Source organism: Loxodonta africana, chromosome 26 (genome assembly GCF_030014295.1).
Source record: "Loxodonta africana isolate mLoxAfr1 chromosome 26, mLoxAfr1.hap2, whole genome shotgun sequence".
Taxonomy (NCBI): Eukaryota; Metazoa; Chordata; class Mammalia; order Proboscidea; family Elephantidae; genus Loxodonta; species Loxodonta africana.
Window position 1 is genome coordinate 36,484,127 of NC_087367.1, and position 17,426 is coordinate 36,501,552.

Below are 17,426 nucleotides of genomic sequence, written 5' to 3' on the forward strand. Positions count from 1 at the left end.
ACCTCACAGGCTGGTCCCATTGCACCGCAGCTGAGCAACCCAACCTCTTGTCCTTCCCTTCCTGCCTTCCCTGTACAGATGTCCCAAAGCTGAGCATCCATCTCCTTGCCCTCCCTACCCACCCAACTTCCCTGGCTGCCTCACAGCCAAGCAACATGCCCTCCCCAAGAGGACGAGGTAAAAGCTAACTTGCTCACAGATGAGCAAGCAACAAAACACACCTGGCCCACTGGCCTAGACATATCAAAATGAAAAAAAAAAAAAGAAGCAGGATGAAACAAACAAACCTACAGTCAACAAATAAAGTGAATACTACCTGAATGTTCCAGAGACAGCAGACAATATCGACATATCAAAAAGCAGTATAATATGGCTCCAACAAGTGGCCAAAATAAACAGATTACCTGACAGTAGAAGAAACAGCAGTGGAGCTATCTAATATGGAATTCAAGAGACTAATATTTAGGATTCTTCAAGAGATTAGGAAACAGATCAAAGAAACACAGGAAAAGCCAAGGAAAAAAAAACAGACAAAATTATGCAAAACACAAAGCCAGTGAAAACATAGCCAAAATCAAAGAAAACACAAACAAAGCAAAAGAAAATTTCAGGGAAATGATAACAAGAACAAAACGTCATGGATTGAATATTGTTCCCAAAAAATATGTGAATCAATTTGGCTGGGCCATGATTCCCAGTATTGTATGATTGTCCACCATTTTGTCATCTGACGTTGTTTTCCTATGTGTTGTAAATTCTACCTCTATGATGTTAATGAGATGGGATAGGCTGCCATTATGTTAATGAGACAGGACTCAATCCACAAGATTGGGTTGTGTCTTGAGTCAATCTCTTTTGAAATATAAGAGAGAAGAGAGCAGAGAGACAGGGGAACCTCATGCCACCAAGAAAATAGTGCCAGGAGGAGAGCAAGTCCTTTGAACCCAGGGTCCCTGTGTTGAGAAGCTCTGAGATCAAGGGAAGATTGATGAGAAAGACCTTCCTCCAGAACCGACAGAGAGAGAAAGCCTTCCCCTGGAGCTTATGCCCTGAATTTGAACTTCTAGCCTACTAGACTGTGAGAAAATTAACTTATCTTTGTTAAAGTTATCCACTTGTGGTATTTCTGTAATAGCAGCACTAGACAGACAACTGAGAAAAAAATGTCAAAATAAACAATTAGAAATCATACAAAAACAGCAACTAGAAATCCAAAAGATAAACAACAAATTTTCAGAAATGGACAACAATACAAAATTTTAGGAAATAATTTGAAACAATGGAAGACAGAATCAGCGAAATCGAAGAAAAATCCATGGACACCACGTTGTTTGCAGGAAAATCAGAGAAAAGAATGAAGAAAAATAAAGAAAACCTAAGAATTATGTGGGACACAATCAAGAGCAAAATTTGCACATGATCAGAGTTCCAGAACGGGGGAGAAATGTAAAACTCAGAAAGAATTCTTGAAGATTTGCTAGAGAAAATCTTCCCTAATATCATAAAAAGACAAAAAGCTGACCATCCAAGAAGCTCCATGAACCCCACTTAGGATAGAACTCAAAAAAAAAGTCACTAAGGCATATCATAATCACATTTATTGAAACCAAAGACAAAAAAAGAATGCTGAGAGGAGCTTGAGAAAAAAGAAAAGTCACTTACAAAGGGGAAACAATAAGACTAAACTCTGATTACTCAGCAGAAACTGCAGGCAAGAAGGCAATGGGATGACATATATAAAACCTTGAAAGAATAAAACTGCCAACCAAGAATAATGTATCCTGCAAAAGTCTCTCTTCAATATAATGGCAAAATTAGAACATTTCCAGATAAACAGAAATTAAAGGAATTTATTTAAAAAATTACAAGAAATATTAAAGGAAGTCCTTCAGTTAGAGAACCAACAATATCAGACAACAACCTGAGGCTAGGACAGCATCAGCAAAATGCCAACCTAGGTAAAGAACTTTCCATAATAAAACAAAACTAAAAGATTTAAAACATGGAACCAGAGACATCAATCTGTAAATGACAACAATGTCAAAACAATAAAAGGGGGGATAAGTGGTGTAGGTATAGAGTGTTCAGATGGAGAGGGAATCAAGGCAATATTGAGTTAACCATGAAGATAGTTAACAAACCTGCTCATCAAAATAAAAAAGAAGAAAAACATAAACACTCAGTAAACGCAAAATCTATAATAATGAAAGAAATGAAAAGAAATTTTGAAAAATGCAATTTAGCACAAGAAAGTAAGAGGAACATATAAAATGTCAGCACCACAAAAAATCACAACAAAATGACAACAAAAACTCACAGCTACCAGTAATCACACTGAATGTTAATACACTCATAAAGAGACAGACAGTGACAGAATGGATAAAAAATACAACCTATCAATATGCTGGCTACAAGAGACACAACTTAGACACAGAGACATAAATATATTAAAAATCAAAGGATGGAAAAAAGGATATCAAACAAACAACTACTAAAAAGAGCAGGAGCAGCAATACTAATCTCAGATAAAATCGACTTTAAGGCAAAATCCACAAAAAACACAAAGAAGGAGATTATATAATGATGAAAGTGACAATCTACCAAGCAGACAAAACCGTAATAAATATATATGCAACAAAAGACAGGGATCTAAAATACATAAAACAAACTCTAACAGCACTGAAAAGTGAAATCTTAGTAAAAGACAGAACATCTAGAAAAAACTCAACAAAGATACAGCAGATCTAAAGACCACAATCAAACTGACCTCATAGACATATATGGAACACTCCACCCAACAGCAGCAAAGTACACATTGTTTTCAAATGCAAGTGAAACATTCTCCAGAATAGGCTACATTTTAGGTCACAAAGCAACCCTCAATAAAATCCAAAACATCATAAAATAACGCACAGCATCTTCTCTGATCACAATGCCATAAAAGTAGAAATTAATAAGAGAAAGAACAAGGAAAAAAAATAAAAACTTGGAAACTGAATAACACCTTACTTAAAAACCACTGGGTAATAGAAGATATCAACGATGGAATAAAATAATTTCTACAATCAAATGAAAATCCAAACACATCATACCAACACCTTTGGGACACAGCATAAAGCAGTACTCAAAAGTCAATGTATAACAAGAGATGCACACATGAAAAAAGAACAAATGGACAAAAATCAAAACATTAGCTATAAAACTTGAATAGAAAGAGAATAGCAAAAGAAGCCCACAATCACCAGGAGAAAAGAAATAATAAAGATCAAGGCAAAAAAAAAAAAAAAAAAATGAAATAGCAGAAAATAACAGAATCAACAGGACCAAAATTTGGTTCTTTGAAAAGATCCAAATCAACGAACCATTGCCAAATTGCAAAAGAAAAACAGGAGAGGAAGCAAAGAACCCAAATAGGAAATGAAATGGGGGACATTACAACAGATCCAACTGAAATAAAAAGGCTCCTAACAGAGTACTATGAAAAACTGTACTCCAACAAGTTAGAAAACCTAGGGGAAATGGACAAATTTCTAGAAACACACTATCTACCTAAACTAACACAAATTGAGGTAGAAAATCTGAACAGACCCATAACAAGAGAAGAGATTGAAAAGGTAATAAAAAAAAACCTCCCAACAACAACAATAAAAGTCCTGGCCCATGTGGCTTCACTGGAAAATTCTGCTAACCATTCAGAGAAGAGCTCATACCAGGACTACTGAAACTATTTCAGAGCATAGAAAAGGAAGGGATACTCCTGAATTCATCTTATGAAATCAAAATAACCCTGATACCAAAGTCAGTTAAAGACAACACAAACAAACAAAAAAAAATTACAGACTAATATCTCTCATAAGTATAGATACAAAACTTCTTGCCAAAATGCCACACAATAGAATTCAGCATCATATCAAAAAATAATATGCCACAAACAAGTGGGATTCATACCAGGTAAGCCAGGATGGTTCAACATTAGAAAATCAATCAACATAATCCTCCACATGAACAGAACAAAAGAAAAGAATCACATGATCATCTCAATCTATGCAAAAAAGGCATGGATAAAGTCCAACACCCATTCCTGATAAAAACTCTCAATAAAATAAGAATAGTAGGAAAATTCCTCAACATAATAAAATGCATATTGGAATAAAACGCATGTATAAAAAACCAACAGCCAACCTCATTCTCAATGGAGAGAGGCTGAAAGCATTCCACTTGAGAACAGGAACAAGACAAGGATGCCTTTTATCACCAATCCTTTTTAACATTGTGCTGGAAGTCCTAGCTAGAGCATTAAGGCAAGAAAAAGAAATAAACGGCATCCACATTGGTAAGGAAGAAGTAAAACTATCCCTATTTACAGACGATATGATATGATACTATACATAGAGAACCCTAAAGACTCCACAAGGAAACTACTGAAACTAATAGAAAGATTCAGCAGAGTGGCATGATACAAGATAAACCTGTGACAATCTGTTAAATTCCTATACACCAATAAAGAGAACTTCAAAAAAGAAATCAGGAAAACAATACCATTTATAACAGTCTGCAATAAAATAAAATACTTAGGAATAAATCTAACCACTGATGTAAAAGACCTATATAAAGAAAACTACAAAACACTGCTGCAAGAAACCAAATGACACCTACATAAATGGAAAAACATACCATTCTCATGGATAGGTAGGCTTGACACTGTGAAAATGTCAATCTTACCTATTCTATCTTAGTTATCTAGTGCTGCTATAACAGAAATAACACAAGTGGATGGCTTAGAAATTTATTCTCTCAGTCTAGGAGACTTGAAGTCCTAATTCAGAGTGCCAGCTCTGGCAGAAGGTACTTGTCATCAATATCACCAGGCAAGGAGATTCTCAGTACAGGGACTCCAGGTCCAAAGGGCACACTATTCTCCTGGCTCTTGTTTCTTGGTGGTTTAGGTCCCCATGTCTCTCTGCTCACTTCTCTCTTTTATATCTCAAAAGAGATTGGTTTAAGACACAACCTAATCTTGTAGATTGAGTCTTGCCTCATTAACATAACTGCCTGTAATCCCACCCATTAACATCATAGTGGTAAGATTTACAACACATAGGAAAATCACATGAGATGACAAAATGGTGGACAATCACACAATACTGGGAATCATGGACTAGTCAAGTTGACACACATTTTCTGGGGACACTGTTCGATCCATAAAACTACCCAAAGTGATCTACAGATATAATGCAATCCTGATCAAAATACCAACAGCAGTCTTTAACGAGGTAGAAAAACTAATCATTAACTTTATATGGAAAGGAAAGAGGCCCCAGATAAATAAGCCATTATTAAAGAAGAAGTAGGAGGCCTCACACTACCTTATCTCAGAACCTACTATACAGCCTGGTACTGGTACAATGACAGACACACTGACCAAAGGAACAGAATTGAGAATCCAGACATAAATTCATCCTCCTACGGTCAGCTGATCTTTGACAAAGACCCAAAGTCCATTAAATGAGGAAAAGACAGTGTCTTTAACAAATGGTACTGGGAAAGCTGGATGTTCATCTGTAAAAATATGACACAGGACCCACACCTCACATCATACACAAATATTATTTCAAAATGGATCAAAGATCTAAACACAAAACCTAAAGCTATAAAGATCATGGGAGAAGAAATAGGGACAATGCTTGTTGTTGTTGCTAGTGCCATCAAGTCGGTTCAGATTCATAACGACCCTATGTACTACAGAACAAAACACTGCCTGGTCCTTCACCACGCTCACATTGTTGCAGCCACTGTGTCAATCCATCTTATGAGGGTCTTCCTCTTTTTCACGGACCTCATGCTCTACCAAGCATGATGTCCGTCTCCACGGACTGATCCCTCCTGACGTCATGTCCAAAGTATGTAAGACAAAGTCTTGCTATCCTTGCTTTTAAGTAGCACTCTGGTTTTACTTCTTCCAAGACAGATTTGTTTGCTCTGTTGGTAGTGCCTGGTTTGTTTAATATTCTTTGCCAACACCACAACTCAAAGGCGTCAATTCTTCTTCAGTCTCCCTTATTCGTTATCCAGCTTTTGCATGCATAAGACGCAATTGAAAATACCATGGCTTGAGTCAGGTGCACCTTAGTCTTCAAGGTGTCATCTTTGTTTTTCAACACTTTAAAGAGGTCTCTCGCAACAGATTTGCCTAACACAATGCGTCTCTTGATTTCTTTTATTTTTTTTACTTTGTACCTTTTTTTAAAATAATTGTTATTGTGCTTTAAGTGAAAGTTTACAAATCAAGTCAGTCTCTCACACAAAAAACCATATACACCTTGCTATGCACTCCCAGTTACTCTCCCCCTAATGAGACAGCCTGCTTCTCTCCCTCCACTCTCTCTTTTCATGTCCATTTTGCCAGCTTCTAACCCCCTCCACCCTTTTATCTCCCCTCCAGGCAGGAGATGCCAACATAGTCTCAAGTGTCCACCTGATCCAAGAAGCTCACTCCTCACCAGCATCCCTCTCCAAACCATTGTCCAGTCCAATCCATGTCTGAAGAGTTGGCTTTGGGAATGGTTCCTGTCCCGGGCCAACAGAAGGTCTGGGAGCCATGACCACCGGGGTCCTTCTAGTCTCAGTCATCCCATTAAGTCTAGTCTTATGAGAATTTGGGGTCTGCATTTTTTTTTTTTTAATCCCACTGCTCTCCTGCTCCCTCAGGAGTTTTCTGTTGTATTTCCTGCCTGGGCAGTCATTGGTTGTAGCTGGGCACCATCTAGTTCTTCTGGTCTCAGGATGATGTAGTCTCTGGTTCATGTGGCCCTTTCTGTCTCTTGCTCTCGTAATTATCTTGTGTCCTTGGCGTTCTTCATTCTCCTTTGATCCAGGTGGGTTGAGACCAATTGATGCATCTTAGATGGCTGCTTCCTAGCGTTTAAGACCCCAGACGCCACTCTTCAAAGTGGGATGCAGAATGTTTTCTTAATAGATTTTATTATGCCAATTGACTTAGATATCCCCTGAAACCACGGTCCCCAGACCCCTACCCCTGCTACGCTGGCCTTTGAAGCATTCAGTTTATTCAGAAAACTTCTTTGCTTTTGGTTTAGTCCATATGTGCTGACCTCCCCTGTATTGTGTTTTGTCTTTCCCTTCACCTAAAGTAGTTCTTATCTATTATCTAATTAGTGAATGCCCCTCTCCCACTCTCCCTCCCTCCCCCACCCTCCCTCCCTCTTCCTCTCGTAACCACAAAAGAATATTTTCTTCTCAGTTTAAACTATTCCTCAAGTTCTTATAAGAGTGGCCTTATACAATATTTGTCCTTTTGCAACTGACTAATTTCACTCAGCATAATGCCTTCCAGTTTCCTCCACGTTATGAAATATTTCACAGATTCCTCACTGCTTTTATCGATGCGTAGTATTCCATTGTGTGAATATACCATAATTTATTTATCCATTCATCTGTTGATGGGCACCTTGGTTAATTCCATCTTTTTGTATTGTAAACAGTGCTGCAATAAACATGGGTGTGCATGTATCTGTTCATGTAAAGGCTCTTATTTCTCTAGGATATATTCCAAGGAGTGGGATTGCTGGATCATATGGTAGTTCTATTTCTAGCTTTTTAAGGAAGAGCCAAATCAATTTCCAAAGTGGCTGAACCATTTGACATTCCCAATAGCAGTGTATAAGTGTTCCAGTCTCTCCACAGCCTCTCCAACATTTATTATTTTGTGTGTTTTGGATTAATGCCAGCCTTGTTGGAGTGAAATGAAATCTCATTGTAGTTTTGATCTGCATTTCTCTAATGGCTAATGATCGTGAAAATTTCCTCATATATCTGTTAGCTACCTGAATGTCTTCTTTAGTGAAGTGTCTATTCATATCTTTTGCCCATTTTTTTATTGGGTTATTTGTCTTTTTGCAGTTGAGTTTTTCAGTATCATGTTGACTTTAGAGATCAGGCACTGATCTGAAATGTCATAGCTAAAAACTTTTTCCCAGTCTGTAGGTAGTCTTTTTACTCTTTTAGTGAAGTCTTTGGATGAGCATAGGTGTTTGATTTTTAGGAGCGCCCACTTATCTAGTTTCTCTTGTACATTCTTTATAACGTTTTGTATACAGTTTATGCCATGTATTAGAGCTCCTAACATTGTCCCTATTTTTTCTTCCTTGATCTTCATCGTTTTAGATTTTATATTTAGGACTTTGATCCATATTGAGTTAGTTTTTGTCCATGGAGTGAGGTATGGGTCTTGTTTCATTTTTTTGCAGATGGATATCCAGTTATGCCAGCATCATTTATTAAAAAGACTATCTTCTCCCCCATTTAACTGTTTTGGGGCCTTTGTCATATATCAACTGCTTATATGTGGATGGATTTATTTCTGGATTCTCAATTTTGTTCCATTCGTCCATGTATCTGTTGTAGTACCAGTACCAAGCTGTTTTGACTACTGTGGTGGTATCACAGGTTCTAAAATCAGGTAAAGTAAGGCCTCCCACTTTGTTCTTCTTTTTCAGTAATGCCTTATTTATCTGGGGCCTCTTTCCCTTCCATATGAAGTTGGTGGTTTGTTTCTCCATCTCGTTAAAGAATGTCATTGGGATTTGGATCAGAATTGCATTAAATGTATAGATTGCTTTTAGTAGAATAGACATTTTTATAATGTTAAGTCTTCCTATCCACGAGCAGGTATATTCTTCCACTTATGTAAGTCTCTTTTGTTTTCTTCCAGAAGTGTACTGTAGTTGTCTTTGTGTAAGTCTTTTACACCTCTGGTAAGATTTATTCCTACGTATTTTATCTTCTTGGGGGCTACTGTAAATGGCATTGATTTGGTGATTTCCTCATCGATGTTCTTCTTGTTGGTGTAGAGGAATCCAACTGATTTTTGTATGTTTATCTTTTATACCGATACTCTGCTGAACTTTTCTATTAGTTTCAGTAGTTTTCTTGAGAATTCCTTAGGGTTTTCTGTGTATAAGATCATGTCATCTGCAAATAGAGATACTTTTACTTCTTCCTTGCCAATCTAAAAAAAAAAAAAAAAAGATGCCCTTTATTTCTTTATCTAGCCTAATTTCTCTGGCTAGGACTTCCAGCACAATGTTGAGTAAGAGTGGTGATAAAGGGCATCCTTGTCTGGTTACCAATCTCAATGGGAATGTTTTCAGGCTCTCTCCATTTAGGGAGATATTGGCTGTTGGCTTTGTATAAATGCCTTTTATTATGTTGAGGAATTTTCCTTCTATTCCTATTTGGCTGAGAGTTTTTATCATGATTGTGTGTTGAACTTTGTCAAATGCCTTTTCTGCATCAATTGATAAAATCATATGATTCTTGTCTTTTGTTTTATTTATGTGGTGGATTACATTAATTGTTTTTCAAATGTTGAATCATCCCTGCATACCTAGTATGAATCCCACTTGGTCATGGTGAATTATTTTTTGATATGCTGTTGAATTCTACTGGCTAGATTTTTTTTTTTTTTCCACAGATATGAGATTTATTTGAAAGTAACAGGCTACATTTCAGGATCAGGAACAACTCAAGGTACAGTTCTTTGGTCAGAGCAACTTCCTGGCTGTGCCCGCAGGCAGGCCTCTCTCAGCTCTTGGCCCCTCAGCCCCTCGGCTTGGCCTCTGCCCTGCTATGGCAAGTGTTAAAAGCTTTTTAACTCCTTCGGTAAGTGCCTGAATGTACCTCATTTTGCCAGGAAACCTCCTGCCAGAAGGTGCTCAGCTCTCTTGCTCCATGGCTTGGCACGCGCACTGTAGCCACCTCACTTCGTGGGCCCAGAAGCCAACTGTGCCATCTCATGCTGGTCTCCTAGTTCCTCCCGCTGCCATTTTTCTGCTGCCACTTCCTGTCATCTACAGCTGTCTCCAGTGTTACAACTCTGTCTCCTTGGTCTAGGAGGTTCTCAGCAGTGATCCTGGATCCAAAGGACATGCTCTGCTTCTGGCTCTTCTTCTTGATGGTTGCCAGGTCCCTTTTCTCTGCTTCTGGGATTGGCTCCCTTTAAGCCTAGTGGGATGGCAAAACTGACCAATCCACCTCATCAGGGTTCCATACACCTTATATGCATAGCCCCACCCCTGCAAGGGTTCCATGCACCTTTTTTGCATTATTAGCAAGCTGTCCAATCCCCTTGGTGGGCCACAAGCAACTTATTTGCATAGTCCCACCCAATCATTTTGTTGGGAGTCACAAAGACCATGGCTAGAAGGGCCATATTAAGTAATTCACTACAGCACACCAGCCCAGGCTCTCCTGCATACTCTGCCTTTACATGCTAACTCATTTCTCTTTGCTGTCAGGCATATTCTCAGTCAGCTAGTCACAGAGGTTTGTTCTTTTCAATTTCAGCATAACTGCTCTTCAGTCTATCCAGAATGGGCAGCTAAGAACTGCAAATGGTCCAGTTTTAAATCTAATCCTTAAAAAATCTTACCTGGATCTGTCAACTATAGTACCATAGTTTGGTCTCTGGTAGGAAATTAGGCTGAGTTCGTACTGGCCTCAGATCACATCCCAGGAGAAAGCTGTAAACCTCAGGCGGGAATTGTGCCTCCTCTTTCTGACATAGCCCTTCTCTCTTCTGGGCACTACTGTTTTTCCTCTTCTGATCTCCACAGTCAAATGAATTTAGTGTTTCTGGTTTTGAGGTTGGTTTATACTCTAAATGACACCTGAACTCTCCTCTCCTACCAGCAGCCCTGGAGCCTCCTTCTTACCTTTCTCTAACCGTGTCAGCTCTAACTTTCATCTGAGACTTTGGATTCCCAATGGTGCTGGAACTTAGGCTTCCTGTTTCTGTTAAACTGGAGAATCCCTAGGTTTCTCTGCAATTCCTGATTTGTATTAGTTGAGCTGCTTTTTTTTTTTTTTAATTAATTTTTATTAAGCTTCAAGTGAACATTTACCATTCCAATCAGTCTGTCACATGTAGGTTTACATACATCTTACTCCCTTCTCCCACTTGCTATCCCCCTGTTGAGTCAGCCCTTACAGTCTCCCGTTTCGTGCCAATTTTACCATCTTCCCTCTCTCTCTATCTTCCCATCCCCCCTCCAGTCAGGAGTTGCCAACACACTCTCCCGTGTCCACCTGATTTAATTAGCTCACTCTTCATCAGCATCTCTCCCCCCCCCACTGACCAGTCCTTTTCATGCCTGATGATTTGTCTTCGGGGATGGTTCCTGTCCTGTGTCATCAGAAGTTCTGGGGAGCATTGTCTCTGGGATTCCTCTAGTCGCAATCATACCATTAGGTGTGGTCTTTTAATGAGAATTTGGGGTCTGTATCCCATTGGTCTCCTGCTCCCTCAGGAGTTGTCTGTTGTGTTCCCTGACAGGGCAGACATCGATTGTGGCCGGGCACCAACTAGTTCTTCTGGTCTCAGGATAATGTAGGTCTCTGGTTCATGTGGCCCTTTCTGTCTCTTGGGTTCTTAGTTGTCGTGTGACCTTGGTGTTCTTCCTTTGCCTTTGCTCCAGGTGGGTTGAGACAAATTGAGGTATCTTAGATGGCCACTTGTTGGCATTTAGGACCCCAGGAGCCACAATTCAAAGTGGGATGCAGAGTGTTTTCATAATAGAATTATTTTGCCCATTGACTTAGAAGTCCCCTCAAACCATGTTCCCCAGACCCCAGCCCCTGCTCCGCTGACCTTTGAAGCTTTCATTTTATTCCGGAAACCTCTTTGCTTTTAGTCCAGTCCAATTAGGCTGACCTTCCTTGTATTGAGTGTTGTCTTTCTCTTCACCCAAAGCAGTTCTTATCTACAGATTGATCAATAAAAAGCCCTCTCCCTCCCTCCCTCCCTCCCCCCTTTGTAACCACATAAGTATGTGTTCTTCTCCGTTTTTTCTATTTCTCAAGATCTTATAATAGTGGTTTTATACAATATTTGTCTTTTTGCAACTGACTCATTTCGCTCAGCATAATGCCTTCCAGATTCCTCCATGTTATGAAATGTTTCAGAGATTCGTCACTGTTCTTTATCGATGCGTAGTATTCCATTGTGTGAATATACCACAATTTATTTACCCATTCGTCCGTTGACGGACATCTTGGTTGCTTCCAGCTTTTTGCTATTGTAAACAGAGCTGAAATAAACATGGGTGTGCATATATCTGTTTGTGTGAAGGCTCTTGTATCTCTAGGGTATATTCCGAGGAGTGGGATTTCTGGGTTGTATGGTAGTTCTATTTCTAACTGTTTAAGATAACGCCAGATGGATTTCCAAAGTGGTTGTACCATTTTACAATCCCACCAGCAGTGTATGAGAGTTCCAATCTCTCCGCAGCCTCTCCAACATTTATTATTTTGTGTTTTTTGGATTAATGCCAGTCTAGTTGGTGTGAGATGGAATCTCATCGTAGTTTTAATTTGCATTTCTCTAACGGCTAATGATCGGGAGCATTTTGTCATGTATCGTTGGCTGCCTGAATATCTTCTTTAGTGAAATGTGTGTTCATATCTTTTGCCCACTTCTTGATTGGGTTGTTTGTCTTTTTGTGGTTGAGTTTTGACAGAATCATGTAGATTTTAGAGATCAGGAGCTGGTCTGAGATGTCATAGCTGAATATTCTTTCCCAGTCTGTAGGTGGTCTTTTTACTCTTTTGGTGAAGTCTTTAGATGAGCATAGGTGTTTGATTTTTAGGAGCTCCCAGTTATCTGGTTTCTCTTCATCATTTTTGGTAATGTTTTGTATTCTGTTTATGCCCTGTATTAGGGCTCCTAGGGTAGATCCTATTTTTTCTTCCATGATCTTTATCGTTTTAGCCTTTATGTTTAGGTCTTTGATCCACTTGGGGTTAGTTTTTGTGCATGGTGTGAGGTATGGGTCCTATTTCATTCTTTTGCAAATGGATATCCAGGTATGCCAGCACCATTTGTTAAAAAGGCTATCCTTTCCCCAATTGACTGACACTGGTCCTTTGTCAAATATCAGCTGCTCATACATGGATGGATTTATATCTGGGTTCTCAATTCTGTTCCATTGGTCTATGTGCCTGTTGTTGTACCAGTACCAGGCTGTTTTGACTACTGTAGCTATATAATAGGTTCTGAAATCAGGTAGAGTGAGGCCTCCCACTTTCTTCTTCTTTTTCAGTAATGTTTTGCTTATCCGGGGGTTCTTTCCTTTCCATATGAAATTAGTGATTTGTTTCTCTATCCCCTTAAAGTATGACATTGGTATTTGGATTGGAAGTGCGTTATATGTATAAATGGCTTTTGGTAGAATAGACATTTTTACTATGTTAAGTCTTCCTATCCATGAGCAGGGTATGTTCTTCCACTTAAGTATGTCCTTTTGAATTTCTTGTAGCAGAGTTTTATAGTTTTCTTTGTATAGGTCTTTTACATCCTTGGTAAGATTTATTCCTAAGTATTTTATCTTCTTGGGGGCTACTGTGAATGGTATTGATTTGGTTATTTCCTCTTCGGTGTTCTTTTTGTTGATGTAGAGGAATCCAAGTGATTTTTGTATGTTTATTTTATATCCTGAGACTCTTCCAAACTCTTCTATTAGTTTCAGTAGTTTTCTGGAGGATTCCTTAGGGTTTTCCATGTATACGATCATGTCATCTGCAAATAGTGATAGCTTTACTTCCTCCTTACCAATCTGGATACCCTTTATTTCTTTGTCTAGCCTAATTGCGCTGGCTAGGACTTCAAGTAGGATGTTGAATAAGAGCGGTGATAAAGGGCATCCTTGTCTGGTTCCCGTTCTCAAGGGAAATGCTTTCAGGTTCTCTCCATTTAGAGTGATATTGGCTGTTGGCTTTGCATAGATGCCCTTTATTATGTTGAGGAATTTTCCTTCAATTCCTATTTTGGTAAGAGTTTTTATCATAAATGGGTGTTGAACTTTGTCAAATGCCTTTTCTGCATCTATTGATAAGATCATGTGGTTTTTATCTTTTGTTTTATTTATGTGATGGATTACATTAATGGTTTTTCTGATATTAAACCAGCCTTGCATACCTGGTATAAATCCCACTTGGTCAGGGTGAATTATTTTTTTCATGTGTTGTTGGAGTCTATTGGCTAGAATTTTGTTGAGGATTTTTGCATCTATGTTCATGAGGGATATAGGTCTGAAATTTTCTTTTTTTGTAATGTGTTTACCTGGTTTTGGTATCAGGGAGATGGTAGCTTCATAGAATGAGTTGGGTAGTATTCCGTCTTTTTCTATGCTTTGAAATACCTTCAATAGTAATGGTGTTAAGTCTTCTCTGAAGGTTTGGTAGAACTCTGCAGTGTAGCCGTCTGGGCCAGGACTTTTTTTTGTTGGGAGTTTTTTGATTACCGTTTCAATCTCTTTTTTTGTTATGGGTCTATTTAGTTGTTCTACTTCTGATTGTGTTACTTTAGGTAGGTAGTATTGTTCCAAGAATTTATCCATTTCTTCTAGGTTTTCAAATTTGTTAGAGTACAATTTTAGGTAGTAATCTGAAATGATTCTTTTGATTTCATTTGGTTCTGTTGTGATGTGGTCCTTCTCGTTTCTTATTCGGGTTATTTGTTTCCTGTTTTTCTTTAGTCAGTCTAGCCAATGGTTTATCAATTTTGTTAATTTTTTCAAAGAACCAGCTTTTGACTTTGTTAATTCTTTCAATTGTTTTTCTGTTCTCTAATTCATTTAGTTCAGCTCTTATTTTTATTATTTGTTTTCTTCTGGTGCCTGATGGGTTCTTTTGTTGCTCACTTTCTATTTGTTCAAGTTGTAGGGACAGTTCTCTGATTTTGGTTCTTTCTTCTTTTTGTATGTGTGCATTTATCGATATAAATTGGCCTCTGAGCACTGCCTTTGCTGTGTCCCAGAGGTTTTGATAGGAAGTATTTTCATTCTCGTTGCTTTCTAAGAATTTCCTTATTCCCTCCTTGATGTCTTCTATAACCCAGTCTTTTTTCAGGAGGGTATTGTTCATTTTCCAAGTATTTGATTTCTTTCCCTAGTTTTTCTGTTATTGATTTCTAGCTTCATTGCCTTGTGGTCTGAGAAGATGCTTTGTAATATTTCAATGTTTTGGATTCTGGAAAGATTTGTTTTATGACCTAATATGTGGTCTATTCTAGAGAATGTTCCATGTGCACTAGAAAAAAAAGTTTATTTTGCAGCAGTTGGGTGGAGAGTTCTGTATAAGTCAATGAGGTCAAGTTGGTTGATTGTTGTAAGTACGTCTTCTACGTCTCTATTGAGCTTCTTACTGGATGTCCTGTCCTTCTCCGAAAGTGGTGTGTTGAAATCTCCTATTATAAATGTGGAGGTATCTATCTCACTTTTCAATTCTGTTAAAATTTGATTTATGTATCTTGCAGCTCTGTCATTGGGTGCGTAAATATTTAATATGGTTATGTCTTCCTGATCATTATATAGTGTCCTTCTTTATCTTTTGTGGCGGATTTCAGTCTAAAGTCTATTTTGTCAGAAATTAATATTGCTACTCCTCTTCTTTTTTGCTTATTGTTTGCTTGATATATTTTTTTCCATCCTTTGAGTTTTAGTTTGTTTGTGTCTCTAAGTCTAAGGTGTGTCTCTTGTAGGCAGCATATAGATGGATCGTGTTTCTTTATCCAGTCTGTGACTCTCTGTCGCTTTATTGGTGCATTTAGTCCATTTACATTCAGCGTAATTATAGATAAATAAGTTTTTAGTGCTGTCATTTTGATGCCTTTTCATGTGTGTTGTTGGCCATTTCATTTTTCCACATGCTTTTTTGTGCAGAGACGTTCTTCTTAGTAGCTTGTGAGATCCTCATTTTCATAATGTTTAACTTTGTTTTTGTTGAGTCGTTACGTTTTTCTTGGCTTTTTTCTTGAGTTATGGAATTGATATTCCTTTTTGTGGTTACCTTATTATTTACCCCTATTTTTCTAATTAAAAACCTAACTTGTATCCTTCTATATCGCCTTGTATCCCTCTCCATCTGGCAGTTCAATGCCTCCTATATTTAGTCCCTCTTTTTGATTATTGTGATCATTTATCTATTGATTTCCATGATTTCCTGTTGTGTGTATTATTTTGTTATTTATTTATTTTTTAGAATTAGTCTTAATTTGTTTGTTTTTGTGCTTTCCCTATTTGAGTTGCGTTGATATCAGGACATTCTGTTTTGTGACCTTGTATTGTGCTGGTACCTGATATTATTGGTCATCAGGCCAAACAATCTCCTTTAGCATTTCTTGCAGTCTTGGTTTAGTTTTTGCAAATTCTCTAAACTTGTGTTTATCTGTAAATATCTTAATTTCTCCTTCATATTTCAGAGAGAGTTTTGCTGGATATATAATCCTTGGTTGGCAGATTTTCTCGTTCAGTGCTCTGTATATGTCGTCCCATTCCCTTCTTGCCTGCATGGTTTCTGGTGAGTAGTCTGAACTTATTCTTATTGATTCTCCCTTGAAGGAAACCTTTCTTTTCTCCCTGGCTGCTTTTAAAATTTTCTGTTAATCTTTGGTTTTGGCAAGTTTGATGATAATATGTCTTGGTGTTTTTCTTTTTGGATCAATCTTAAATGGGGTTCGATGAACATCTTGGATAGATATCCTTTCGTCTTTCATGATGTCAGGGAAGTTTTGTGTCAGGAGTTCTTCAACTATTTTCTCTGTGTTTTCTGTCCCCCCTCCCTGTTCTGGGACTCCAGTCACTCGCAAGTTATCCTTCTTGATAGAGTCCCACATGATTCTTAGGGTTTCTTCATTTTTTTAAATTCTTTTATCTGATTTTTTTTCAGCTATGTTGGTGTTGTTTCCCTGGTCCTCCAGAAGTCCCAGTCTACATTCTAATTGCTCGAGTCTGCTCCTCTGACTTCCTATTGCGTTGTCAAATTCTGTAATTTTATTGTTAATCTTTTGGATTTCTACATGCTGGCTCTCTATGGATTCTTGCAACTTGTTAATTTTTCCGCTATGTTCTTGAATAATCTTTTTGAGTTCTTCAACAGTTTTATCAGTGTGTTCCTTGGCTTTTTCTGCATTTATCCTAATTTCATTTGTGATATCTTTAAGCATTCTGTAAATTAGTTTTTTATATTCTGTATCTGATAATTCCAGGATTGTATCTTCATTTGGGAAGGATTTTGATTCTTTTGTTTGGGGGGTTGGAGAAGCTGTCATGGTCTGTTTCTTTATGTGGTTTGATATGGACTGCTGTCTCCGAGCCATCACTGGGAAACTAGATTTTCCAGGTAATCAGCTGGTGCGCTGGCTCCTGGTTCTGAAAACAGTCGCTGTCTGCCCGTATTTGTTCGTTTTCCATCTCTAAGTCTGTGCTTGTTGTTCAGAGTTCGTAGATTGTTATGTATGTGATCGATTCCCTTGTTTTTCCGAGTCTTTGTTGCAAGAGGGATCCGCGGCAGCGTCCACCTAGTCCGCCATCTTGGCCTCTCCTCCCTTGAGCTGCTTTTAGTCTAGATTT